The sequence below is a fragment of the Platichthys flesus genome, chromosome 8, assembly GCF_949316205.1.
Source record: "Platichthys flesus chromosome 8, fPlaFle2.1, whole genome shotgun sequence".
Taxonomy (NCBI): domain Eukaryota; kingdom Metazoa; phylum Chordata; class Actinopteri; order Pleuronectiformes; family Pleuronectidae; genus Platichthys; species Platichthys flesus.
Window position 1 is genome coordinate 4,745,245 of NC_084952.1, and position 23,664 is coordinate 4,768,908.

Genomic DNA, 23,664 nt, shown 5'->3' on the forward strand with positions numbered 1-23,664 from the left:
GTTCCACCCGGAACATGGAACATTATGCTGATACGTCCTCGGTGGCGACTCCGGTTCTGGGGGCGAGGAGCTCTCAGATAATCTGGTAGCGGCGGTGCTCTTACTCTCTATTATACTTCGCTGGACAACATTGACTCTGCCACCGGCTGCCTACCAGGGTGGGCCTGATTCTCTCCATCATTTAGTTTGTAGATGTTAGTGTTACATGCACCAGGTGCTGGCTGACAACTCAATGAATTATGTGTCTGGTGGAGGGGAAACTCAGTCAGGGGAAGCCCATTCCCTGGACTCTCCATTAATATCACAGTCCACTCTTTCAGGGGATACTGCTGACATTTTGCTCTCCGTGTAATAGAGACCTAACCTTTAAGCACTGCGAGGAAGAAGTCATTTTTCATAATCCGCTGTCCATTTTTGGAGAATTCGCAAACCTGTGCCCTCTTTGCATCTGTCCTGATTTCCCCTCTTTATTGTTTTATATTATACATATTTCAAATTTTCATTTTAAGGAAATGTGCAGCCGTCATCGTTTATTCTCTCACCGCAAATATACAAAATGAAATTCCTTCACCTCCTTTCACCCCTTTCTAAAAAACAGAAATGAAAATACAAAGATTACTGTTGAGTTTAGTGTAATTCCAGTGACGGATTTCCCAGTGCGAGCCCGGCCGTGGTCGAGGACTTGGACGGGTGATCAGAGTGGGCGCATGTTGTTGTTGTCCAAGTCGGCCGTAATTCCTTAAATCCAGACTCAAGTGTTAAGCCACCGTAAGAAAAAACCCCGTCAGATCCCTCGTGTCCTTTCTGGAAGCCGTGCCGGCTGAAGGAAAGTCATTGTTTAAGCAGCTGGTAATGATGATTAGCCACAATCTGGGGGATCGACTGCACATCGGTCAAACGAGTCGACATCCTCAAAGGGAGAGATGGCCCGCTGTCACAGCCGCGCATACTGAGCAGATTGATTGTGTTTCCTGCAGAGATTCGGGGGGGAAATCTTTGATGTGTGCGCTGTAATAATGTCGACACCGCCACGAAATCCCAGGAGCCGCCTCCGAGTTCAAGAGCCCGGCGCCTTCTTAACATATTTCGATAGGAATCTTAACATAAAGGATAATTTGGCTTTTTGTGCGGCTGGGAATGCAATGACAATAAATACACACACTGATAGTGTATCATTTCATATCTGATGACCATCTTTATCCCATCGCTTCATCGCATTACTCCTTTAAAAAGTTCTTGGCCCATTTCACAGTTGTGAGATGAAGCACAGTCACACGAGGGCTCTAATGACGGCTCGGTGCTGCCCGAGTCCAGTCTGCGTCCTCTGGCCTCCGGACATGAAACCAGAAGAATGGATGACAACCGGCTGTAAATGGGCACTGGCTTGAAATCATAATAATTTTTTTCGGGGGGGAACTTTATGGCTTCAAACATTAGCATACAGTCACCATTAGGTAATTGGGAGCTGCTGATGGGGGATTTTCTTTTTTGTCGCGGCACCTTTTTTTTACTACATGTGATCATAATGTGGTAATTGGATAGCTCATTTATTTCACTTAGGTCTAACTGGAGGTCTCCACACTGAAGTTAATTCTGCATGGAAGCCTACCTCTGACATGATTGATGATTAGCACGACGTGCACGCTCGGGTTCGGCTGCGTGTTAAGGGCGAGGACACACACACGCTGCTGGAAGCTTCCACTGCGCACACAACGTGAGAATATTATGCATATTTAGGTGTTTTTGTGTTTTTGTGTTTTTTCAAACTAAAGCCAAGAAGCCCCCGCTGGCCCCGGGCTGGGAAATATTCCACTCATTTGCTCAGACTTTACTGGAAATAGCTTTTATTATAGAAACAATGATAGAATCCAGTAAATCAGGGAAAAGTATAGGGTGTAGTGTTGCCATCAATAATAGATTGGAAACAAGTCGGCACTGATGGAACCCGAGGCCTTTCCTTTGTGGAGGTCTTAGTGCCGTAGCGGTGCATGTGAATAATGCATGGTCCCAGATAGACTCCTGCTCCCTCTCTAGCCCTTCCACTCGCCCGGGTGCGTGGCTCGCAGGCTGGGGCGCCACTTCTCCCCGGCAGTGATTGGCTGTGCCTGGAGGGCAGTGGAGGAGATGGGAAATCACCTGCCCCATTTAGCCATGCTGTGCTAGCTGCGGCGGCGCCCCGCTGCTCAGACCTTTGTGTCTGCCGCTGGTGCTCGACATTAGGACCTCTGGTTAACTTTGGTCGGGGATGCAGCGGCACAGAGCTGTCGTTCGGATGCTTATTATCACCCCAGACTTTTTTCTGAAAGGTAAATCTGCTGCACAGCTGCACTCTGTGGTTCTTTTTCTATTTTTCACCCTGTTCTTTTTGCGGCAGACAGAGCAGGCATTGTGTTTGGCAGTGACGCATGTGTCGCCGCTCCGCCACAATCACAGTCGTAGCTTCTGCTTCGTGGTCGACGCCGCGGCCCCCTCCCTCCTCCGACCTACTCACCACCCCCCCCCCCCCCCCTCTTCACTGTCTTCTTCTTCTTCTTCATCTTCTTTTTTTTTTTATTTTGCTAGTTTTCTTTCACACATTGACGTGTGGTGCTGGTGTGGGAAGCATCGGCTGCATTCTCAGTGATCCAGCCTTGAGAACCAAGGGGGCTCTCGGCGTCCTCTCACCCAGGGGTCTCGGTGGGGAGTCCACTGAAGCCGGGCACCCGGTCCGGCCCCCCCGTGGAGCGAGAGCCTGGCTGCGGCATCACATAATCCATATTCTAAAGGCCAGCTGGACTGAGACCACGCAGCACAAGGAGACCTAACGCCCCCCCCCGCCCACATCCCACTCCCCAGTAACTCAGCACCTCAGACAGCTTTGGCATGTCAAAACTGAAAGTGGGCTGAATAGCCGCCTTTTTAGCAACGGCTCTTCAGTGGAAAGAAGAGTCCATTTCCCCCCCCCATTAGCTGTGAAGAATTAAGCATATTACGAGAAGATGGTCCTGGCCCGTTTCCCATATTGTTTACCCAGCTGAAATATACTGCAGCATCCTTGCCAGTGCGAGAAACCAGTTCCCCTCCTCCCGCCCCCTTTGTTTGTACACAGTGCTGTGGTGAGAATTAGCCACTTGGCTGTAGGTGCTTCTGTATCCAGGGCGGCTTTCGGAGTAATCCCGCTTCGACAGAGGACGGATAAGAGCAGACGAGTGACTGTCCAAAGGCAGGTATTCCGGCAGATTGATATTTATTCCCCGAGCGAACCCCAAACCAAGCCCACCACCTCTCCAGCTGCCACTGCTTACTCTGCCGGCCCCAATTACCGGGCTCTAACAAGCCTTCCACACACATCCACACCGTACACTGTATTCCCAATGTGCTCGGCTGACCGTTACAAACAACATGGCAAGACATGCTCAAATTCTGGATTGTGTTTTTGTTGTTGTTGCTCTGTTGACGTTGTCATTAAGAACACAGGGAAATCTCCTAAACGAGCATTAGGATACCGTGGATGAGGCCCTGACTCGCCCATGTGACTGGGTCTACTTTTAAATCGACCATCTCACTTTGAAGCCCCCGGTGGGAATTGTAACGAGGGCGATCGCTGTTCCCTAAAGAATACAAAATTGACATAATCTCTGAGGTGTTTTTAAAAGTGACTAATGCAGAAATGCTTCCATCTCAAAATAGCCTGTCTCCCACTGGGTCTCGAAACGCCGTCTCTCCAGGACGGATGATGAACATAATAATTTGGGCCACTCGATTTGAGTTTTTCACTCAAGCCAAACGTAACTGGGACACTCATGGATTACAGGGAGCACAGTCCACACTTGTAGCATATTCTTCCCCCCCCCCCCCCCACCCCCCCCCCCCCCCCCCCACACTTGAGCCCCACAGGCGTGACCGAGCGCTTTGAGTCGGTGTGCGGCAGCGCTGGGGAAAATGTCAAAGAATTCGCCGCCTTGTTCTCGGCCCCAGAGGCGTCACTTTTGATGTCCACCTTCAAAGACGCCTTATCGCTCCTGTTTTAGTTGTTGCTCATTACAGAAAGCCGAGTGTTGCCGAGTGATGCAGGATAAATTATAGAAATGAAATGCCTCATTGATTTGGCAATAAGATACGAAGCAGTGCCGCACGATTTATTAGACTTTACGAGACCGGAGTGGATACATTTGCGTCAACAGCGGTTTTACACGGGCTTTTATTTTTTTACTACGTATTGTTTGGTTTGACAGGTGATTATTTAAAAATTAAAGAGCAGCGATTCTATAGTTACATAGAAACAGCACGTGTAGAACAGGATAAAGGAAAAGGTGCAGCCGGAATTTTGTCAATGAAAAGAAAGAACATTTTGTTTGTGTAGCACATTTAATACCTGGAGGCAACCTGAACCTGCTCACAGGATAGACAGGCAGAGGAGCAGCAAGTGCACATCTTTATTAGAAATACACAAACTACACTATTCATGGAGAACTCAGTGTGTTCATATAGATATGAATATACACAATGAGTTTTAAATCCAGTATAATTCCATGAATAACCTGCAGTTTTTCACGATATAGACACGATGGAATCCTTTCATCTTGAAGGTGGAACAAGGTCATCGAGGTCACTATAGTTAATATATGTGCATTGGAAGTCCCTTTATGACTTTGCCACTGGGGCCAGAGTGCCCCATTATGTTCCGGTTCAGTTGAGAGAACAGGGGATTTCATTTACCCTCCAGCATATCAGCTGGAACCATCAGCCCAGATGTTCAGCAACTCACCTGATCCACATTCGCTGCGGTTAAAAGTGGCTGTCGCGAATGTGGATGTCTTCACTATCTGTGCAAACAGCTTTTTTTCTGTGTCACAAACAGGAGGTTGGGGTTTGGACAGGAGGGAGGGTCTGAAGAAAGAGTGTAGGATCAGGGCCGGCCCAAGCCTTTCGGGGGCCCTAAGCAGAATTTGATATTGGGGCCCCCCCTCCCACTAGCGGAGTCATTTGCGCTCGACGATTATTGACAAAAATGTCACACTACAATGATTTGACAATGAATTAATTGACATTATCAATTGTATTAATACTGAATTACGTAGATGTGATTTCCTGTATTTTTTATATGGCCAGCTGGAGAAGGGAAATACCTAAATTTAAGCATATTCATAGCATTTTGCTTTTTGACTTATTGAGATGGTGACTTAGGCTTGGGCTTCAGTGCCCCTTGACCTCTTGGGCCTGGAAGGCTCATTCAGTTGCTCTCATGCCAAATATATTCTAGACTTTTGTCCCTTGATAGACCCCTGTATTATTATAGTCATTATTTACACCAAAACAGTCACCTTTTAACCTTAGAGGGCACTTAGATCACAGATTTATTTTAAACTTTCATATTCAAAGTAAAGCATCAACTGTGGTTTACTGAAGTTAAATTGTAAAATAATTAAATACAACAGCATTTGTATTTTTTTTTAAAGTATCAGTTTAATAAACAGATCTTTCAACAGATTTGTAAATGTGCAATCTTAAACTGAAATCAAAATACACAAACATTAGTATTATCAAAAATAACATTAAAAAATAAAAAATAAATAATGATAGTGCCTCTGTATTCCAAACAAACGATCACAAACATATTAAATAAATAATTTGCAAATGCGTATTAAGTTAGCAATTTCCAATTACAAAATAAAACCAAAATAGACAAGCATGAATATAATAAAAAATAGAACGTTACATAGATACATAGATTAAATAATGAAAGTGACTCAGTATTCAATTAACCTTTTAAACCCCATTAACTAATTGTCTACACGTATAATGGTAATGAAAGCTTCGACCATTTGATTTTTTGGGGAAGGTGAAGGTGTCACTAATTTGCACTGGCCCTCTTCTTACCAGATCAGTCCTTTCTGAGTCAGACAGGAATGCTGACCATTCAGCTGGGTCAATTGGAGGAGCTGTTGATCCACCTTGATAGCTGGTGCTTGTTGAGGGAGTGGATGGGACATCCATAGCAGTGGATGCTGTAGAAGGACCTGTAGGGACATTAGATACAAAAATAGAATCATAACATAACACAAGATATTTCACAGTTAAGTAAGGCAACATAAAACAAAAACTGTTAGATTAACTGACCTGTCATGCCGGCAGAGGTTGAAGTCGGTGTATTAGTGACTGTCAATGCTGGTAACTGTTCCTCAATGGGTAAAAGTTCTTCCTCACTTTCAGGTGACTGTAAGTCTGCTGGGGGTGAACCTGCAAAGATAAAATAAATAAATCAACAAATAAAAAAAATGTAATTATTTTTTTTTAAATGTGTCATGTCATATTAAAAGACTATGTAGCCATTTGCCATCAAGAAAAACCTCACCTGCTGTATCATCAGCTGTGGAGGCACTGACACTTGATGACACATCGGGGGCAGGTACAGTTGGTTGTGCTCCAAAATACTTCAACAGTGTTCCTGAAAAAATAACATTGCAAAAGTGCATAGTTGATAGTGAGTTTATGAAAAATTAGTTTATTTTGCCATCATTACTTACACTCATTAACAAACAATTCCACACGTAACCATTCCTATTCTAGTGAGGCAAAATAAGGCACAGCCTAATTGCAGTGTGGTGAACACTTAACATCCTAAATATAATATTAATACAATATAAGTATATTTTTATCACAGACGTCTCCTCACTTCAACATGGTGTTTTCTCATAAAGACCAATAGGCCATCTCTCAACAAAGATCTTAGAGCAGAGCGCACATTGTGCTCCATCTTTGGCTGAGATGTCACTTTTACTAACGTGCACAAGCACAGCAATGCTAGCTTGCATCCCTTACACCTAGAAGGTTAAGTTCACCTTTGGCTGTTTCCTCCAATATAAACCGATATCTCACGGACTAAGACTCTGCACTTAGTCGCTGTCAGACTCACCACTATGTCACATTTATAAAACAGTACTGTTTTCATGTAGCTAGCTACTAGTGCTAATGTCCACCTCAGTCAGCGAGCTAACGTTAGATTAAGCCTGGCAAGAGCTAGCAGTACATGTTTGATTGAACATCCTAAACACTGCCAATATCGTTGACATATACACCTAGATAAATGTATATTAATGAGATACATACACTGTTGATGAATATAGCTCATGTGATGTCAAATATAAGATGACATTAACTCGCTAGCTAGCTAGCTAACTCCTATGATAGCTTGAGCTGCTCCTCCCTCAAATGAGTTCAACACATATTTTAAATAATCATGCAATCATACCTTTATCTTGCTCTTTTTTCTCATCTTCTGTCCTTTTCTTTTTCCGTTTTTGGGCACCAGAGAGATACGTCCTTTTAGATGACATGCTTATATATGTCCCTTCCAATTTAACCTTGAGTATTATGCAGTGTCTGTCTATGACTGCGAATTATCTGTCAGCAGATTGAGCACGCAGTTGATATGCATGACTTGTACGCTGGCAGATATATTGATCGTAAAATCAGAATTTTCTTGTATAGATGTATTCTTTATTTCATTCAATCAGGTCACTTGTTTAAGTTATTTAATATTATTATTATTTAAATTATTTTTAATTATAATTTTTTTTTCCGATAGGGGGCCCCCTGGCGGTCAGGAGGCCCCAAGCGCCCGCTTGTATCGCTTATGCCTCGGGCCGGGCCTGTGTAGGATCCACTATTTGTTATGGTTGAGCAATGCCAGGGACAGATGAGGATATCTAGATCTTTGTTTCTTCGGGTTTTGATCATTATTTAATTAATCGTCCCACTGTGAGCCCACCATCTTTATGGAAATGTAAATAAAATGCTTAGGGAACCAGTTAAAGCTGCCGTCAGAAATGCTATGAGGAAAGTTAGTTAAATTAATTTGACCTAGTATTTTTCTTAGTTTTTTTAAAGGAAAGTTTCCGCTTTAATTTACTTTACCCACGTCTGAAACTTGTAACTGAGAAACTGACTTGGTCTAGGTTGCTTTTAGAAGAACGAAGTCTAGACCGGTGTGCGAGTCGCTAATAGAGGGCAGAGTTTGACTAAATGTGCAAAACTGGAAGCGACTTATATTGTCTGTTTCACGGGAAAGCAAGAGGCTAATCTTTTTCATTTGGGCCAGGCAAATAGAAAAAGTAATGGACACACCAATTGCTGATATTCTATTAATCAATCAATCCGTGTACACATTTATATTTGATGGAGACGGTATAATGCAATCAAGCTCAGGGAAACTACGCGACCTAAATATTTCCCTGATAGCAGCAGATGCTATATATATCCATCAGGGATACATATTGGAACTGTGAACTAGATATGACCCTGTATTTACGCTATAGGAGGCAATTCTGTTATAAGATAATGAGGACAACAGCATTTCAAATTTACTGAATAAACTCTTTTTCTCATTGCATCTTTCACAAACCCTTTTAAGGATGTTGTCAAAAGTAAATAAACAACTTTGAGACTAGCCGGCGAGATGAGATCAAAACATCGACTGGGGCGAGTCTGACTAATTATTGGTGTTCAGACTCGACTCTGATCAAAACATCACGATGTGACAGGAGCATTTTCAATGGAAGACGAGGCTTTTCATATTTTTTTTTTATCACATTTCTTGGATCTGTGGTTGTTTTTATCGCATCTGCCCGACCGCTGTTCTTTAACGAGCCTCACACGTCACGAGACATTAAACGTGTGAGTCCAGACAAAAGGGTCTTTGGTGTGCGTGGTGTAAGCAAAGCAAAGATAAAGCCTCACGTGTGATTCATCAAACGTCACACTGAAGGAGAGACGTTTGAAAAGTGGCACTTACAGCTACTCAGCGACCGTCTCATGAATCCACGCCAAGGTCCTACGTCAAAAAAGCCCCGTCACCTACAGCTCGGTAATCTTTTCTGGAGACCTATCCAGGGTTTTTTTTTTTTGGGGGGGGGGGGGGGGGGGGTTTAAGGGAGGCAGCCTACCTCTGCCTCCCTCCCTCCCTCTCCTCCCTCTCCTCCTCCTCCTCCTCCTCCTCCTCCTCTCCCACTACTTCTTTTTATGGGGTAAACACACACGCGAAGCTCCTCTAGCCTATCATGTGTGACCGCCGCTACAGCCAGACAGTGTAACACGATCCATGATAGAGTGGTGCAAATCGCCCAGCGCCTTTCGTCTACCATCTCGCACAAGGAGGAGGAGGAGGAGGAGGAGGAGGAGGGGGAGGAGAAGCCCGTGAGATAGGGTGAGTTTAAAGAAAAAGGGGAAAAAAAAGGAGGAGGAGGAGGAGGAGGTGGTGAAGAGCTGGCGGTGAGTGCGGCAGCCGTATAGCTGGCAAGTAGAGCGTCGCTGGTGTGACTTTCCGGTCCACTAGGTTTTAACCCTTCTGACATCGTTTGAGTGGCGTCCATGTGCCGGTGCTGTGGTGGTGTTCTCGTGCAGCGTGCGGCTGGTGTGGCAGCAGAGGAGAGGGGAGAGAGGAGGGGGAATCCGGAGAGCTTGTAAATCCGGCACAAAGCAGCATCGCAGCCGGAGAAGTGGACCTTGATACAGTAGAGCCTCAGTGAGGGGGGGATTGCCACACGCCTTCTTTTGAGGTAACACACCAACTTCTTTGTCGTCCTTCTCACAACGAGCCGGGGGGGAATTAACCCAGATTCATATCTGTGTCTGATTCCACTGCATTTTGTATCAGGGGTTGTTTTTTTCGTGCCGGACATTAAAAATCTGGAGTTGCACACACGCAGTGCATCTGTCAACAACTTGGATGTGGCGGGATAATGTTTAATGCATAACCAGGGCTGTGTTCGGGCGGCTCTTCTGCCAGCCACAGGCCTTATTGTTACTGCAGAGATATACAGTCTTTTGTATTCCTTCCAATCCCCTCGTGGATCTTCTTCTTCTTCTTATGAGGGGGCGTTGTGTGCTGTGTTTTAAATGGCTCTGCAGCCTAACACATGTAGATTGATAACACAGTGTTGTGCATTTGTCCTAAAGACTATATGTCCTGCAGGTGTTGGGGGGGGGGGGGTATTTGCACTGAGGAATAGCTGGAGGCACATGGTCAGACTAAATCAGGGTCAAGATGTTTTCACAGTGTCTTTAATGAGGGGTTTTGTGTTGGAATTCAAGTTCTCATGAGTATATTTCTCACACATCGTCAGAAACACTGCCTGATTATGAGGAACAAATGGAGCAAAAGGTTTTTCAGAATTTGTATGAAATACAATATTAGAGTAAATCGCCTGGAGCTTTCTAAACCGCATCAGAAAGATAACACATTGTAGTTGTATTTCTTGGCTCTTGCTCCCAAAAAAGGAACTGCTGCTGCTGCTGCTGCTTTTAGAATTCCTCTCACATTCATTGTCTCAACATGACACCCATGAAGGATTCTGGGTAACGTATGCAAACGGAGGGAACCCTTGGTGTTGCTTTTCGGGCTTTGACTTGCCTTTGATTAATCATTCCGGGTTTGACGTCACGGCCCTCGCAGACAGAGATGGATTGAAGTGCTTAGCAGACCAATGGCTACAAAGACAAAGAGTAATTGGTGTGTAGTGAGTGGTGGCCGGTGTAGGCAGAGCCGAGCGGCTGAGTGCTGCGACGGGTCACACCGTGGCATCCCCACGTCACATTCACAGGTGACAGGTAAGATGCAAGCAGGTAGACGTGAGGGAGCCCCCCCCCCCGAGCATTGCACCACACCAGGCGTCACAGTGACTTACTCTGCAGGCCTGTGAGGTGCAGCACTGAGCAGGGGAGGTATATTTTTAGCTTTCTCTATAAGCAGGATATGATTAATTTCGATTATGCATGTATTTGCTCTTTTTAACATTCATCAGTCGTGTGTTTTTTAAAAGCCGCAGCCTCACGGTGCCGGTGGGGCTCTTTGCAGTTGCAGACTTTCAGCTACATGTGTTTGCCTGTGCAGCAGCGTGCAGGGGGGGGTAATTGAGGGGGTGGGGGCGTGCTGCTGAGGAGGTGGGTATATTGTGATCCAGCCATCTTTATATGTGTCAGAGGTAATTACATTGAAAAGTGGGTTTGCGTCCCTGGAGGCGGAGGAGGCGAATGTACCTCCATACATGCTGAGTGGTGGTGCATCCTCCAGGAGAGGTAAAGTCTTAATGGTGGCATTTAGTAAATGTGAAATCAGAATTGCATTAATGACTCCGGCATCATAAATCATAACGGCCTGATGGACTATCAATAGTGTGCACAGGCATCGCTCTTTGATTCATGGTTTTCTCGATGGACCAAAGCTGCTCGGCCTTCGCATTAACAGTTGGGGTCTGGGTGATTTTTTTTTATTTGAGTTCTCTTATCTCGTGTTTCACCAGGCGGCTCTGCCAGTCGGGTTCTCCTCTTAAGGCTTACTGGCAAACACACGTCAGGTCTTTCGGCACCGACGAGCGCCGTTGCCAAGAAAAGGCTTCTGAGCGTTATGATGCGGTTTCTGCGATCAATCGTTCCATAATTTATGTCGTGAAAGGGTGAACTGTTGCCTAATTTATGTAATGTCTGAATGAGGGCTGCATCTGCTCATTGGACGGGGCTCGATCTCCGAGTACATGTTGTGCTAGACTCGTGTCTGGCTAGGAACCATGTCAGCAGCTTTATTATCCAATAATAAACATCAGAAAGAAGTCGCTCAATATCCTATTAGTTCACTAATCATCGTATTCTCAACATAACGACTAAGAAAACACCCACAGGGCAAACATGTGGGAAAAAAAGAACCAGGAAATCTTTGTGTTTACATATTTAATCAAAGGAATCATGTATACACACACATACTGTAATCTACCGGAATGTATACATATGTAATGTACATGCAGTACAATCTGTGAACACACTCACCTGTTAGCAGGTCGCTGGTTCCCTGAACCCGCCTCCTCAGCAGAGACAGGTGACAGACAATATGTTTTTCCTATTTCACATTATCTTCATATCCACATCTGAAATTAATCTTAATAGGTTTTTTTGAGGAGCATGTGAGTGTGAAATTGTCCACAGAGTGATGTCATCTGGGAGACACTGAACCCTTGTTTTTAATTAAAACTCAGTCACATAACGTGGATGAGAAATCAGCCCACCTTTAAGCCTGTACCAGTGTCTATTGGGAGCGGTTAATTAAAAATGAAACATAATTACAAAGGGGGGGGACCAAAAAATCAATTCTGAAAATTAATTGATTGTTTGGAATTATATCATTTGAAATATAAACACAATTCCTGAACTTAACTTTCAGGGGGGGGTAATTAAAGCCTGCGATTCGTGATTGACTGAAGTTGACTTGTTATCACGGTGCGGCTGTGCGACTCCGAGCGACCGGGGACTCGGTCGCTCGGAGTCCCTCTAAAAACAAACACTTCACTTTGCTCTTGCACTGGATTTTCTTCACCTTGTCAAACACGGGGAAATTCCGTCTGATGGCAGGTTTCCTGTAATGTGTCATCTCGATGGCGGGGATGCACCGAGTGCGGCTGATTGTGGCTCTAAGCTCCCAAACCGCTTTGGAGCTGTGAGCCACTCTCAGTGTTGTGATAGAGGTGGAGGACAACTCAATCCATCCAGTTTGTGTTCCTGTCCCAGGTTTGTTCTACCTCTCTCTGTCTTTGGCTTGTTGGCGAACAGGGCTCTGTTTTTATTTCATGATGTCGTTTTCTAATGTAAGCAGTTGATCCACCTTCGTCTTGTGTTCGAGTTTCCCGGGGGGGGAGCCTCCGATCGCTGCCAGAGAAAAAACAATGAGGGCTCTTTTCTTCCTGCTCTGGTAACACAATGTCCTGGTGGCGGAATTGACAGAATTAAATAATGATTGTGAGTCGAAGAGGGAACCAATCTAATCGCTGATGGTGTCATTATTCTAAAGCCATTACACTGTGCAATGAACATTAACTTTGTAATAAGTTAAAGCAAAGCACTTTCGGTGGCTTCACTTACAACAGGGTTCCAGTCGCCACAGATCTGAAGATACTAACTGTTATTAAAACTGCATTACATTTGTCTGTATTATCTATATTTCATTATTCATTTACAAGAAAGAAGCAATGCCACACAGTCATAAATACTCATTAACAAGTAAAGGTCCTGCTTATTTGTTAAAACAATCTCAAGCAAAATCAAACTAACTGAGGCCTGACATGTTATAATATTGAATTATTGTTACGGATTATGAAAGTTTATGATTATTAGTGATGCAGAGTTATAGGTGGGTGGGGTGAAGTTGAATAACTTCTTTTATATATGTATTGATAGAAAGGTTCTGTATTTTAATCTCTAACATTGTGGACTGGGGTGACTTCATAAATGTGAAACAACTTGAAACACTACATTAAGTATTGTATGTTTTATGTAAATATTGTAATGTCTGAATTAGCTCACACAGCTTTCAGATTGATGTAGTGGAGTTAAAAAGAACAACATGTGTTTTGTAAGTGAGAGTCGATAAGTCTCCAAGCAGATATGCATATATGTATATACTTATAAATACTGACTTGTATATGTACCCCTGTGTGCACATGAATTAACATAAATTTACTTTTTTTATCCTTTTTCTTTTCATCCTACTTCGTGGACAAGGCCGTTAACTGCATATTTTGTGGTTATGCAGATTTATGAATTTATTCGAAAACCCGCCCCCGGGTCTGGAGGGCAAACTCAGTGTTGACCGTCACTGGTCACTGGTCACAGACCAGTTCAAACTCTTCACCCCCTGCAGAATGCCTCCCAGTAGCCTCATTTGAGTCTATCTTCTCACAATAAATTGTGTAGTTTACTCCCATATGTCCTGAAAACGAGGTGAGGCTGACTGGATTCTGAATGCTTATACTTTGTTGTGTTGTTTGTTTGATATTCCATGTTTTTCATATTTGACCTCTGTGTATTCAGTGTTTACGCCGACCTTGCACACTAACCACGATGGCTACCTTATTAAAACCACCACGGGACACAGGAAACTTTTCCTCAAAACTCAGCATCGTAAAAAGTTACTTCAGACTTTGCAGCGAGTCTCAGTCTATTTGTGTCCGTGTTTGTTTCTCTTGCAACGCATAACTAACTGTGTGTGTGTTTGTCTCGCCGTATAGTGACCAGGATTCACGAGTTAATGATCCCCCCGCCTGGTGTAATGTGGGATCCTGCTCCTCAGCCTGTTTACTACGGACATTTACGGGTGTCATTATCAAAACAGCGAGGCCAGTGGGTGGCGACCAGAGCTGGAGGTGAAATAAGCCATTTAGCTGCTTTATGATGGCAATCCCCGGCCCTTGCTGTTTTCCACGTCCAGGGTCAAAGCTTAGCAGCCATCTAATCTCCCTCAGTCTCCCAGCTTTCATTAGCGCGGCACTTGATCAATCAGCACCGCTGCAAGCACCAAACTATGCCACCTCTTTAGATGAAAGCCGTATTTCACCTGCTCAGATGATCATAGCTGTGTGCGGGTTCTCTTTCGTTCCAATTTCATTGACATTTAACCAGAATTCTTTGATTGTAATATGGCGATAACGTGTTAAATATCCTTTTGGAGTGAATCTTCAGACGAGAGCTGGATTGTGCAAGAAGGTTCTTGGTTTGAATCCTAATTAGCGAGCCTTTCTGTGTGGAGTTTGACTCTTCTCCCTGTGTTTCCATGGGGTTTCCTCCCCCACAGTCCAGAGACAGATTAGGTTTGTGATTAGGGTTGATTGTGTAAATGGTTGTTTCTGTCCGGATGTTCAACCTGCGATGTGCCAGCGATCTGTCCGGGGTGTGCCCCAGCACTCGCCCAGTGACAGCAGGGATTGGCACCAGTTCCCACCCCTGTGACCTTCACAGGATAAGCAGTAGAGATAAGGGCTGGATATTCAGGCTTGACAAAATACCCCTATATCCTAGCTTATTCAGATATGTGTTAAATTGTGGGCATCCTCCCTCCTGTTTGTTTTCCCTGGTCGTAATTGGCTGCGATCTCAAAAGGCAGCCCACAGGTTTCATCTGCCATGGCTGGTCCTGTTCATGGCATCTGCATACAATGGGGCGCGTCAGAGATCCCTGGCCCCTCCTTTCATTTGCCTTCACTTCTTCCACCATCAGGGGCAGGGGATGGGAACAGAGGCGAAGACGAGCTTTTTATCCCTCAATAAAAGGCCACTTAGGCAGATAGTTCTCCCCAGACTCATCAGCTTTGGTCTTTTTTTTCCTGGCACCACATAAAGGAATTTGTGGAAGAGGGCAAACATTCCATCTAATTAAGGATACCTCTAAAGTAAGCTCACCTCTCTCCCCCCTGTAATTTCTCTTTGTGCCCATCTCCTCCGCCTCTCGCCTGCTTCGCTCTGCCCTTCTGTCTTTCCTCCTCATCATCCATCACAGGCCGCCCAGAGGTGCCCTTCACAGTTACTGTACCATCCTGGTTACCTCCCGATGCCTTTTTGAAATCGCTCGGCTTACCCACGCTTTGATGTTGCCTTCAAATGGATCCCGGGCAAAACTTTGATGTCACGACCTAGATGAGGCCAAGAATGACGAATCAACACAATAGTTCACACTATTCACACTAAAAACCATTTTGGAGGGGAGGGAATTAGAACTGGGGCGAGTAAATTAATGTGTGGTACGATTGGAGGGGTGGTTATTATATATAATTTTCCCTAGGAAATCTGCATTATTTGTTTTGGAAAGTGCAAGAGAGACAGAAGGAGTGTCCTGTCTGACTTTGTTCTATTTCTGGGTGATGGCAGCAGGAGGATTGCTGCAAGTGGCAGAGTATTCATTATTTAGACGGCAGTTGCGGAGTAAGGGAATGGGTGTTTCATAAACCACTTGACATGTGTGCTGCAATACCAGACCGAAGGAAATCACTGAGAAAAAAAAGAAAGAAGAAAATTCATTTCCAAAAATGTCCCCCCCCACCCACCCACTCAACCCCCCCCCCCCCAGGCTGGACACTTGTATCGGCGGTCGTACTAATTGAAACTGATGGAACAAACTCAGATTGATGGAGTTAATGGCTGAAGACGCTGCCAGTTCTCAGGGATTTGCCTTTTCATACAGGCTTTGAAAACTGGTGGAGCGTCCATCCAGCTGTTTCATGGTGCATGTCAGATGTGCTGGTGTTTTTAAACACAGTGATTCGTCGACTGGTTATGCGTCTGCGGCAAAAAGCAAAACCGCCGTCGAGCCTGGCTGATTATAAAGTAATGACGGTTTTGTCAAATCCTGCCCGGCTACGCGTTTGTTCAGAAAGATGACAGAAGATATCAACTGACACGTTTTTCTGAAATGGCCTGAGAGAAAACTGTGAATCTGAAATGAGGTGGGAGAGAGAAAAGAAATGTGACAGTCGTGTGCGTTGCAAAGAGGAAAGCTGGCCCGCTTTGCAGACGTGGTGGAACCCCCCCCCCCCTCCGATGTAGCAGCGTCTCTATTGGCTGGTGTTTACTCTGACAGAGCTCGGCCCGGTCGCAGAGAGAGAGGGTCCCTCCACGTGCTGGTGATTAATGCACTGCCAGGCCGCCGCGGTGGAGGATGTCTCTCGGCGGTCTCCTTCCCCCTTCTTTACAGTGCTCCTCCCAGATATCCCGGTAATGTGACTCGACAATGAAGAGATTGATAGCGATCATTATGCCGCTCTCACAGAGTAATGTCACTTCCCAGCGTGATCCAGCCGGCTTCTAATTCCACTGCTCCTGTGGGCGGCGGCGGTGCGTTTAGCTACTGTACATACAAGAGGCTTATTTTTTTCCGACTGCGTTACGTTAAAGACAAAACCAGTGACATTTCAAAACCGCCTCCTACTGCTGTTATCACAAATTCCTGAAGCTGTGTTTGCATATCCAGCATTATTATTTTGTTATACCAAGGAACTTGACACTGGAAGTATTATCGCACCGAACAAGGGACTCAGCTGCTCACCTTGGCACTTTGTGAGCCATATCGCCCAGTACCCCCCCCCCCCCATACAAACACAGGTACAGAGGGTCACTCATTTGTTTCCCCCCCCCCCGCTCCCAGTCCTTACCACCGGGTCGATTTGTTTATCTGTACGTGTTTAGCCCCTGGCCCCAATCTTGGTTAGAGAGAAAAAGGGTTTAGCATTTAAATTGGTTGATCCACCGCACGTTTGCTAAACCTGATTTTTTAAAAGCATTACACTGATGAAAAGCAGACGCTAATCCCTGCGGGCCGCGCGACCTTATCTGACTAAGCACCTGACAATGAGATTCTATTGTCACTCCGGGAACACCAAGGCTTCCCGGTGAACGTGACTTGCTGCAGCCGCTGACATCCCATTTGCGAAGTGCTACTGTAACCACAGGTTGGCTCGCCACAGGTAGGACCCGTGGAGTTTGGAGATGCCGCGAGTGTTTGTGTGTGTCTTTGAACGGCAGCCACCGACAACATGGGGCACTTCAAAGTCCTCTCTCTCTCTCTCGCTCTCTCTCTCTCTCTCTCTCTCTCTCTCTCTCTCTCTCTCTCTCTCTCTCTCTCTCTGTCTCTCTCTCTCTCTCTCTCCTTAGGACACTGCTGTAAGCTTTTCTGCCAAACATCTGCCTGAAAGTTAGTCCCAGCTTGTCAGCCAGCCCCCCCCCCACCCGACACAGAGTTAGCAGACTAGCTTTCACAGCTAATCCCAGAATCTCCTGTATGCATTTCCCCTCCGCTTATATTCCCACTGACTGATCCTGCAGGTATGGCACTTCCCATTGTACACTTAGCCAGACAAGACATTAAGTCAATACAAGTTGGCGATGAATATGTAGGAGACAAAGTGGCCTTCCTCTGAATGTGGCAGAACTAAATCATAGGGATTACACGTTATTGACGGTGCCTTGAATAAACATCAGGACGGGGGTCAACGTTCATCGTCTTCCAGCGTTTGCACAGCGTCAGGAGCATGTCGAGGTTTCACGGGGGGGGGGGGGGGGGGCACGTCTCACCGGTGTTGAATAATCATTTCGTGTGATGAATTATCATAATTCAATGTGAATAATCAGATAAGATTTCATGTTTGTGCTGACGCCAGGGAGAAGGCATATTGTTGTTGTTGTGTGTGTGTGTGTGTGTGTGTGTGTGTGTGTGTGTGTGTGTGTGTGTGTGTGTGTGTGTGTGTGTGTGTGTGTGTGTGTGTGTGTGTGTGTGTGTGTGTGTGTGTGTGTGTGTGTGTGTGTGTGTGTGTGTGTGTGTGTGTGTGTGTGTGTGTGTGTGTTTGTGTGTGTGTGTGTGTGTGTGTGTGTGTTTGTGAGGGTGATTAGCTGTGGTATCAGATCCTGTCCAGCGTCACAGATTGTGTGTGAAGCATATCATCTTGGGACTTTCCAAACTGCTGCGTTGCTTATTGTGTTAAAGTGGACAATCCTGTTATGATGCAGCTTCGGGAAACATCCACACTAAACTCTTTCCACATGCGGGTTGTGGCTCCGTGTCTGTTTTAATACTCATCCATACTTATATGCCTTAAAACACATATTATATGACCACTTACACACACTAATCACGCACATGTACATAGGAATTGATCCCATAATAATCGTCTCCTCTGCATTTAAGCTGTTGTATGCTTGTAAAATGGTAAATTTAACTGCAGCGCTTGTAATGGAGGATTTATGTTGTGTTGTACACTGGTAGCCGAGTGATTGGAGCCTGACGAATTAGCAAAGGCCACGTTATGACCAGAAAGACCCAATTAGCAAGAGGGTGTTCAAAACATCTCAGTTTCTGCCTGTCCGGACTAAGCCCTGGAGTTTTCAAACTAAAACTCCAGGGCTTAGTGTGGACGCCAGGTGCATCTGTATCAGAGTTGATGCAATTTAAAAATAAAACAAAAAGGGTTAATAGCCTGGATGAGGCCTCACACATGGGGCTGGAGCTTCTGCAGGCAAAGGGAAAATATGACATCAATACGCACGAGGAATTCTCATGAAAATAGCGGCCTCACATTGTGTGTTATGGCTGAAACGTGACACTGGAAACAAGTGTGACTGGAGACTGTGGTGCCAACTGTGGGTTTCGCTGTATCAATACGTCTGCGAGTCGTTTGAATCTGGTCAGGAGTAAAGAATACACGGTGTAGTCATACAGTATTAATCCCAGCCAGGAAACTTAACCAGCTGCTGCCTTTTATCAACAGACAACTTATGGTTTTGCGACGCCATATGCTGCCCACCCCAACCCCCCCTCTTCTCTCAGATTTCACTCCTCAGTTTCCATTGTCAGCCTCGTCTTGGCTTTTTATGATCCTAATTCTGATGGATGTATTCCAGTGTGAAGTGACTCAGCCGGGTGTGAGCGTGGACCGTCCTCTGCCTCCCACTGCTACCATTTGGTGAGCGGGTGGAGAAGCGCGGGGACAGTCGGAGGAGGAGACGTGAGCCGGCTGGTGTGTTGACAGCCTCCCTCCCCATCTAATTGGGGCAAAGCAAACACGATTAGACCCAATCTGAAAGACGATCAGTGGCTTCCACCGCGGAGACGCTTCCCAGTCGTTGGCGTTCTGCTGCGTGCGCCGCTGAGAGGCGGGCCGGCGCCGGTCGGGCGACCGCATCAAGCTGTCGTTTGAACAGAAGAGAAGTGACAGCAGAACATGTTTACTTCACATTATAACTTCATCTCCGCAGCACCTTTAAAAAACAGCCTTTACGCTCGAGGGTTTTCTCAGCTTCAGGCCCTGCGATGGAGAAATTAGTAAGTTCACAACAACTGAAAGCCTTGTGAGTTAATTAAGGAAGTTATGGAACGTCATGTTTAATTTTAAACCTCTATTGTCAAAGTCGATAACCTTGGACAACACTAATCCCCACCTCACCTCCTGCTCTGACACGATATAAACAAGTGCTTTTGGATAGTTTCTGTATTTTCCTCCTATTTTCTTCGAAAAGCCAAAGCAGAATGTCCATTTATTTGGAAGTCTCTCTGTAATTCTCAAACTGCAAATGAAATTCACCTGCAGTGATTGTCAGGTACAGACAGGGGGGCGGGGGGGGGGGGGGTGAAATCGGGTGAGCTCTCAGCATGACTAGTGAAATTTGATGAGACATTTTCCAGCACAATTTATCGCACTCAGCCATGAAACTGAAATCTCGACCTTTGTGCAGTTGTATCTGGGGCTTATGCGATTTCAACACATTTCATTATCCTTGCGTTTGACCAAAAAAAACAACAAGCCCAGCAGTGGTTCAGGTGTAATTAATTCAGTATTGAGTGTTATGAAAGATAACATGTGTTTTAAAAAAATCAAGGTGCATCCCAGGCAAAGACCCCCTTCCATAGCTGCTGCAGATAATCCACCAGCACAGATAAAATACGACTTCCAGTAACCAAGAAGCACAACATCTGAGCAGGTGAGCGGCAAACAAGCTCCACACTGTTAAACACTTTCTTTCAGGCTGTACTGTCGGGGACAAATTTGCATCCAGTTGCGAGCGGCACACGAGCAGATTTAATGCATTTCAGATGTAGAGGCGTGAGAGAGGTGCTAACTGATGCCTGCTGCGGCACGAAAACATCCAATTGCATAGTTTACAAGTGCAGCAACACAACTGCAGATATGCACACGATGCAGCCGCCCCGCGGAGTCGTGTGAAGAGGCTAAATGATGAAGCATAATGGAGCCTCTCCACACACGTCTGTTACCTCTCTCCTGCCATTCCGCTGCCCTCACAGCACTCATTTGCCCACCCACATATTATCATGTTGCCGGCACAAACACACACATTTACCTAAGATAATTACATGTGGGAATTTGCCTGCACAAATCTGCACAGTCGCTCTTTGGACGGAAACAAAATTATAATTCACAGTCGCCTCGCAAAGAGCTCCAGCGGAGATAGATGCAGATTCTGTTCCATTAAGGAGACAGACGTTTCCTCATCAGTTTCGTTAGTGTATTATACATATACTCGTCAAAGCCATTAAGTAGCAATGATTGCATTTGCAGCCATTAGCCTGAATGATAGTTTTTGCTACTTGTGCTATTAGCTGCAGTAAAAATACATTTTGCCTATGAAACATTTAGTTGACGTTGTTCCAGAGTGAATAACAACCAGTTAAGCATCTCGCACAATGAACATATTAAGCTGCTGCGGGAACTGAACCTTTTAACTCTGGACAAATTCAACAACAGTGTATTAAAGCCATAGTAGTTTACAAAAACAAAACAATAATAATATGAAAGTTGTGGAGCTGGTGAAGGGGCATAATAGTAGATCACATAGTATGAATATAAGATAGGTTATACATATATAAGATTAAAGTTTTCTGGGAAAATAACTTTTTTCTATATTCTTAAAGTTAAATCGTAAATATTACTTTATTACTGAATCTGGTTGCAAAGTTTTAGTTAACTGCTGCAGTTAAAATACTCAGCAAGTGGCCTTTTCAAAATTAAGTGATGTTGTTCCCTGACACAAACCCCCACTTGTGAAATTGTGACTTTAATCTCAGAGAATGTAATAGTTTCTCTCGCATATTTATGATTTTGTAATCTCATAGAATATTCAATTTTTTTCTCTTAAATTTACGACTTTAATTTTGGAAATTCAGAGTGTTCTTTTGCTCTGAATATCCCCCCCTTAAGTCAACTCTAGGAAACCACTCTGTCGTGCGTTTACAAGATGTAGTTGTTCTCCAGCTGTCTCTTTCATTTTCATAAATAATCAGGATATTTACATCAAGCTTTTAAAAACACAGCAGGCTCAAGATGCCCGTACATTTCCTCTTGTGCAAGCAGCCAAGAGATGCACAGCCAAGCCCTCCCTCCCTTCCTCTCTCTTTCTTTCTATGTCTCTTTCTGTCCGTGGAGTCCATTTGGAAAAAGAGCGAGAGATGCTCACACTATGATTATGGCTTATATTTTTTTTCCAACAAATTATCAAAATGGGGCTGAGATTGATCCCGGAGAGGAGAGGAAGGCTCATTGCAGCAAATCACTGCAGCAGTTACACGAAGCAGGATTTGCCATTTGCAAGATTTCTATCATCCCTGTCGACTGTAATGTTTGTTTGTCTGCTCGTCTCAGACGGCCGAGATACTTCAGAAAAGTTATTTATATCATATATTTATGTTGTTAATTCCTCTATCATATTTGCTCTGGACCAGAAGTAATGGCAGCTGCATTGCTACTTTTTAATAAATCGAAAAGCAACGCGATTGCCCTTTAATTAGGGACAGCGCCCCCTGCAGCCACACATCGAGATTATGTCTGTTGGGCTCTGTGTAATTATGACGTTTTCAAGAAGAACGTTTTGACCAAGGCTGAAACCCAAACACAACTGAAATGTGGACATTACCCATGATCCTCGGCTTCCAGAACCTGAACAGCTGCAGCTGTAACAAAACAATCAAAGTATTTTTGGAATTCTTTGTATTTTAAAAGTTTCCTGCTGAATATTGGAGATAAACGCTGGTTTTTAATGACAAACTCTTTTTGAAGCTGATATTTTAACAAAAAAAATATAGCCCAGTGTTGCTTTAATTCTTAAAAAGGTTTCTTTGGATTGTTAAATGGATTGCATCATTGTACCTCAGTGCAAATTGAGTTAAAAGTGCTAAACAAGTGTGCTTCATTAACATCAGTGTTGCTGCCGGTGTTTATATGCTATTGTGGAATTGTGGAAAGATGCTTCTTTCAAGGCTTCCTCATAAATCTCTGCTCTGTGCTGCCAAATTATGTTTTAAAACAAGATGTACTGTTGCTCTTTTAAACCCGATATTTTATATCCTCCTGACACTTAATGAATATAAAGTGTTGCTCAACTAGGCTGCAAACGTGTCCCTTCGTGTGTGTGTGTGTGTGTGTGTGTGTTTGTGTGCGCACAGGGGTGAGGTGGAGGCTGAGCTAAGACTAAAGTTAATAAAGCGTCTTTATCGGATTTGTTGTGTTGGAAAACACCCCCGACATATGGATGGAGCATCTGAGCGTAGCATGGCTGGCAGCGTCTCATAGATCCTCACTTGCTGATCTGATGCTTCTATGCAGCTTGCATCTTTATGTGCATTTACAGTTTATATATTTGAATCTGTATATATGAGCCTCTGAGCGCAGTGTGAACAAGACCGATTTAGATAAGCCACAAAACAGGCACATAGACATTCGGCTGTGATGAGCTCGTAGTTTTCACATTTCATCCCCATCACCAGTGTCCTTATTCGACAGATCTGGCAATAATTTAGGCTGCCTTCAAATACAGTCGTTTCTCTGAGCTTTCCTCTGTCTGTGTGTGCTCCTGCGATTTCCTTCCAAAAGCAGCCTCCTGAGAGACAACACAGGGAGGTGTGCGTGAGTCGGATGCCTCCTTGACAACACCTTGGAGGTAAAAATCAATGTCTGCCAAACAAAGTGAAATGTTAGGCTGCAGCCGATACATGACAGATGAGGCTTAGGGTGGTATTTTGTGAGGTGAATGAAGACTGGGACGCAGGCGGCGCTGTCTGCTGTTGTCAAGCAGAGCGGCATTAGAGAGATTTTGAAGGACAGTGGGTCTGACTTCCCTGACTACTTTTATTATTGATTAACACGCTGCAGACACGTGTGAGAGTCACTCTGAAGTGGAGAGGGGTGGGGGGTGTGTGTGGGGGAGGATGCGGTTTGAAAATCAAGAATGACTGCACAGTAGATTAAACTTTAAAGGCCGGTTTCACTAATGAAATGCGATGCCGGGGCCACTTAAGAGACTTTGCCGGCAACCCGGGGTTGCACGGAAGTGAAGTCATCTTGATTAGAGTGGATCGCTCCTCAGATCACAA

The 23,664-nt window shown here is 44.8% G+C and overlaps 1 protein-coding gene and 1 long non-coding RNA gene across 2 annotated transcripts in view; one reads left to right on the forward strand and one right to left on the reverse strand.

The window, feature by feature from the left end:
* The window catches only part of si:dkey-237h12.3 (teneurin-3), a 140,045-nt gene that overhangs the window by 17,804 nt on the left and 98,577 nt on the right, over positions 1-23,664 (forward strand). The window lies entirely within an intron of this gene.
* On the reverse strand, positions 6,097-7,354 carry LOC133958940 (uncharacterized). The gene is made up of 3 exons (XR_009921747.1): positions 7,232-7,354; positions 6,335-6,427; positions 6,097-6,219 (listed from the first exon to the last, which is right to left on the reverse strand). It is a non-coding gene; the product is annotated as an uncharacterized LOC133958940 (long non-coding RNA).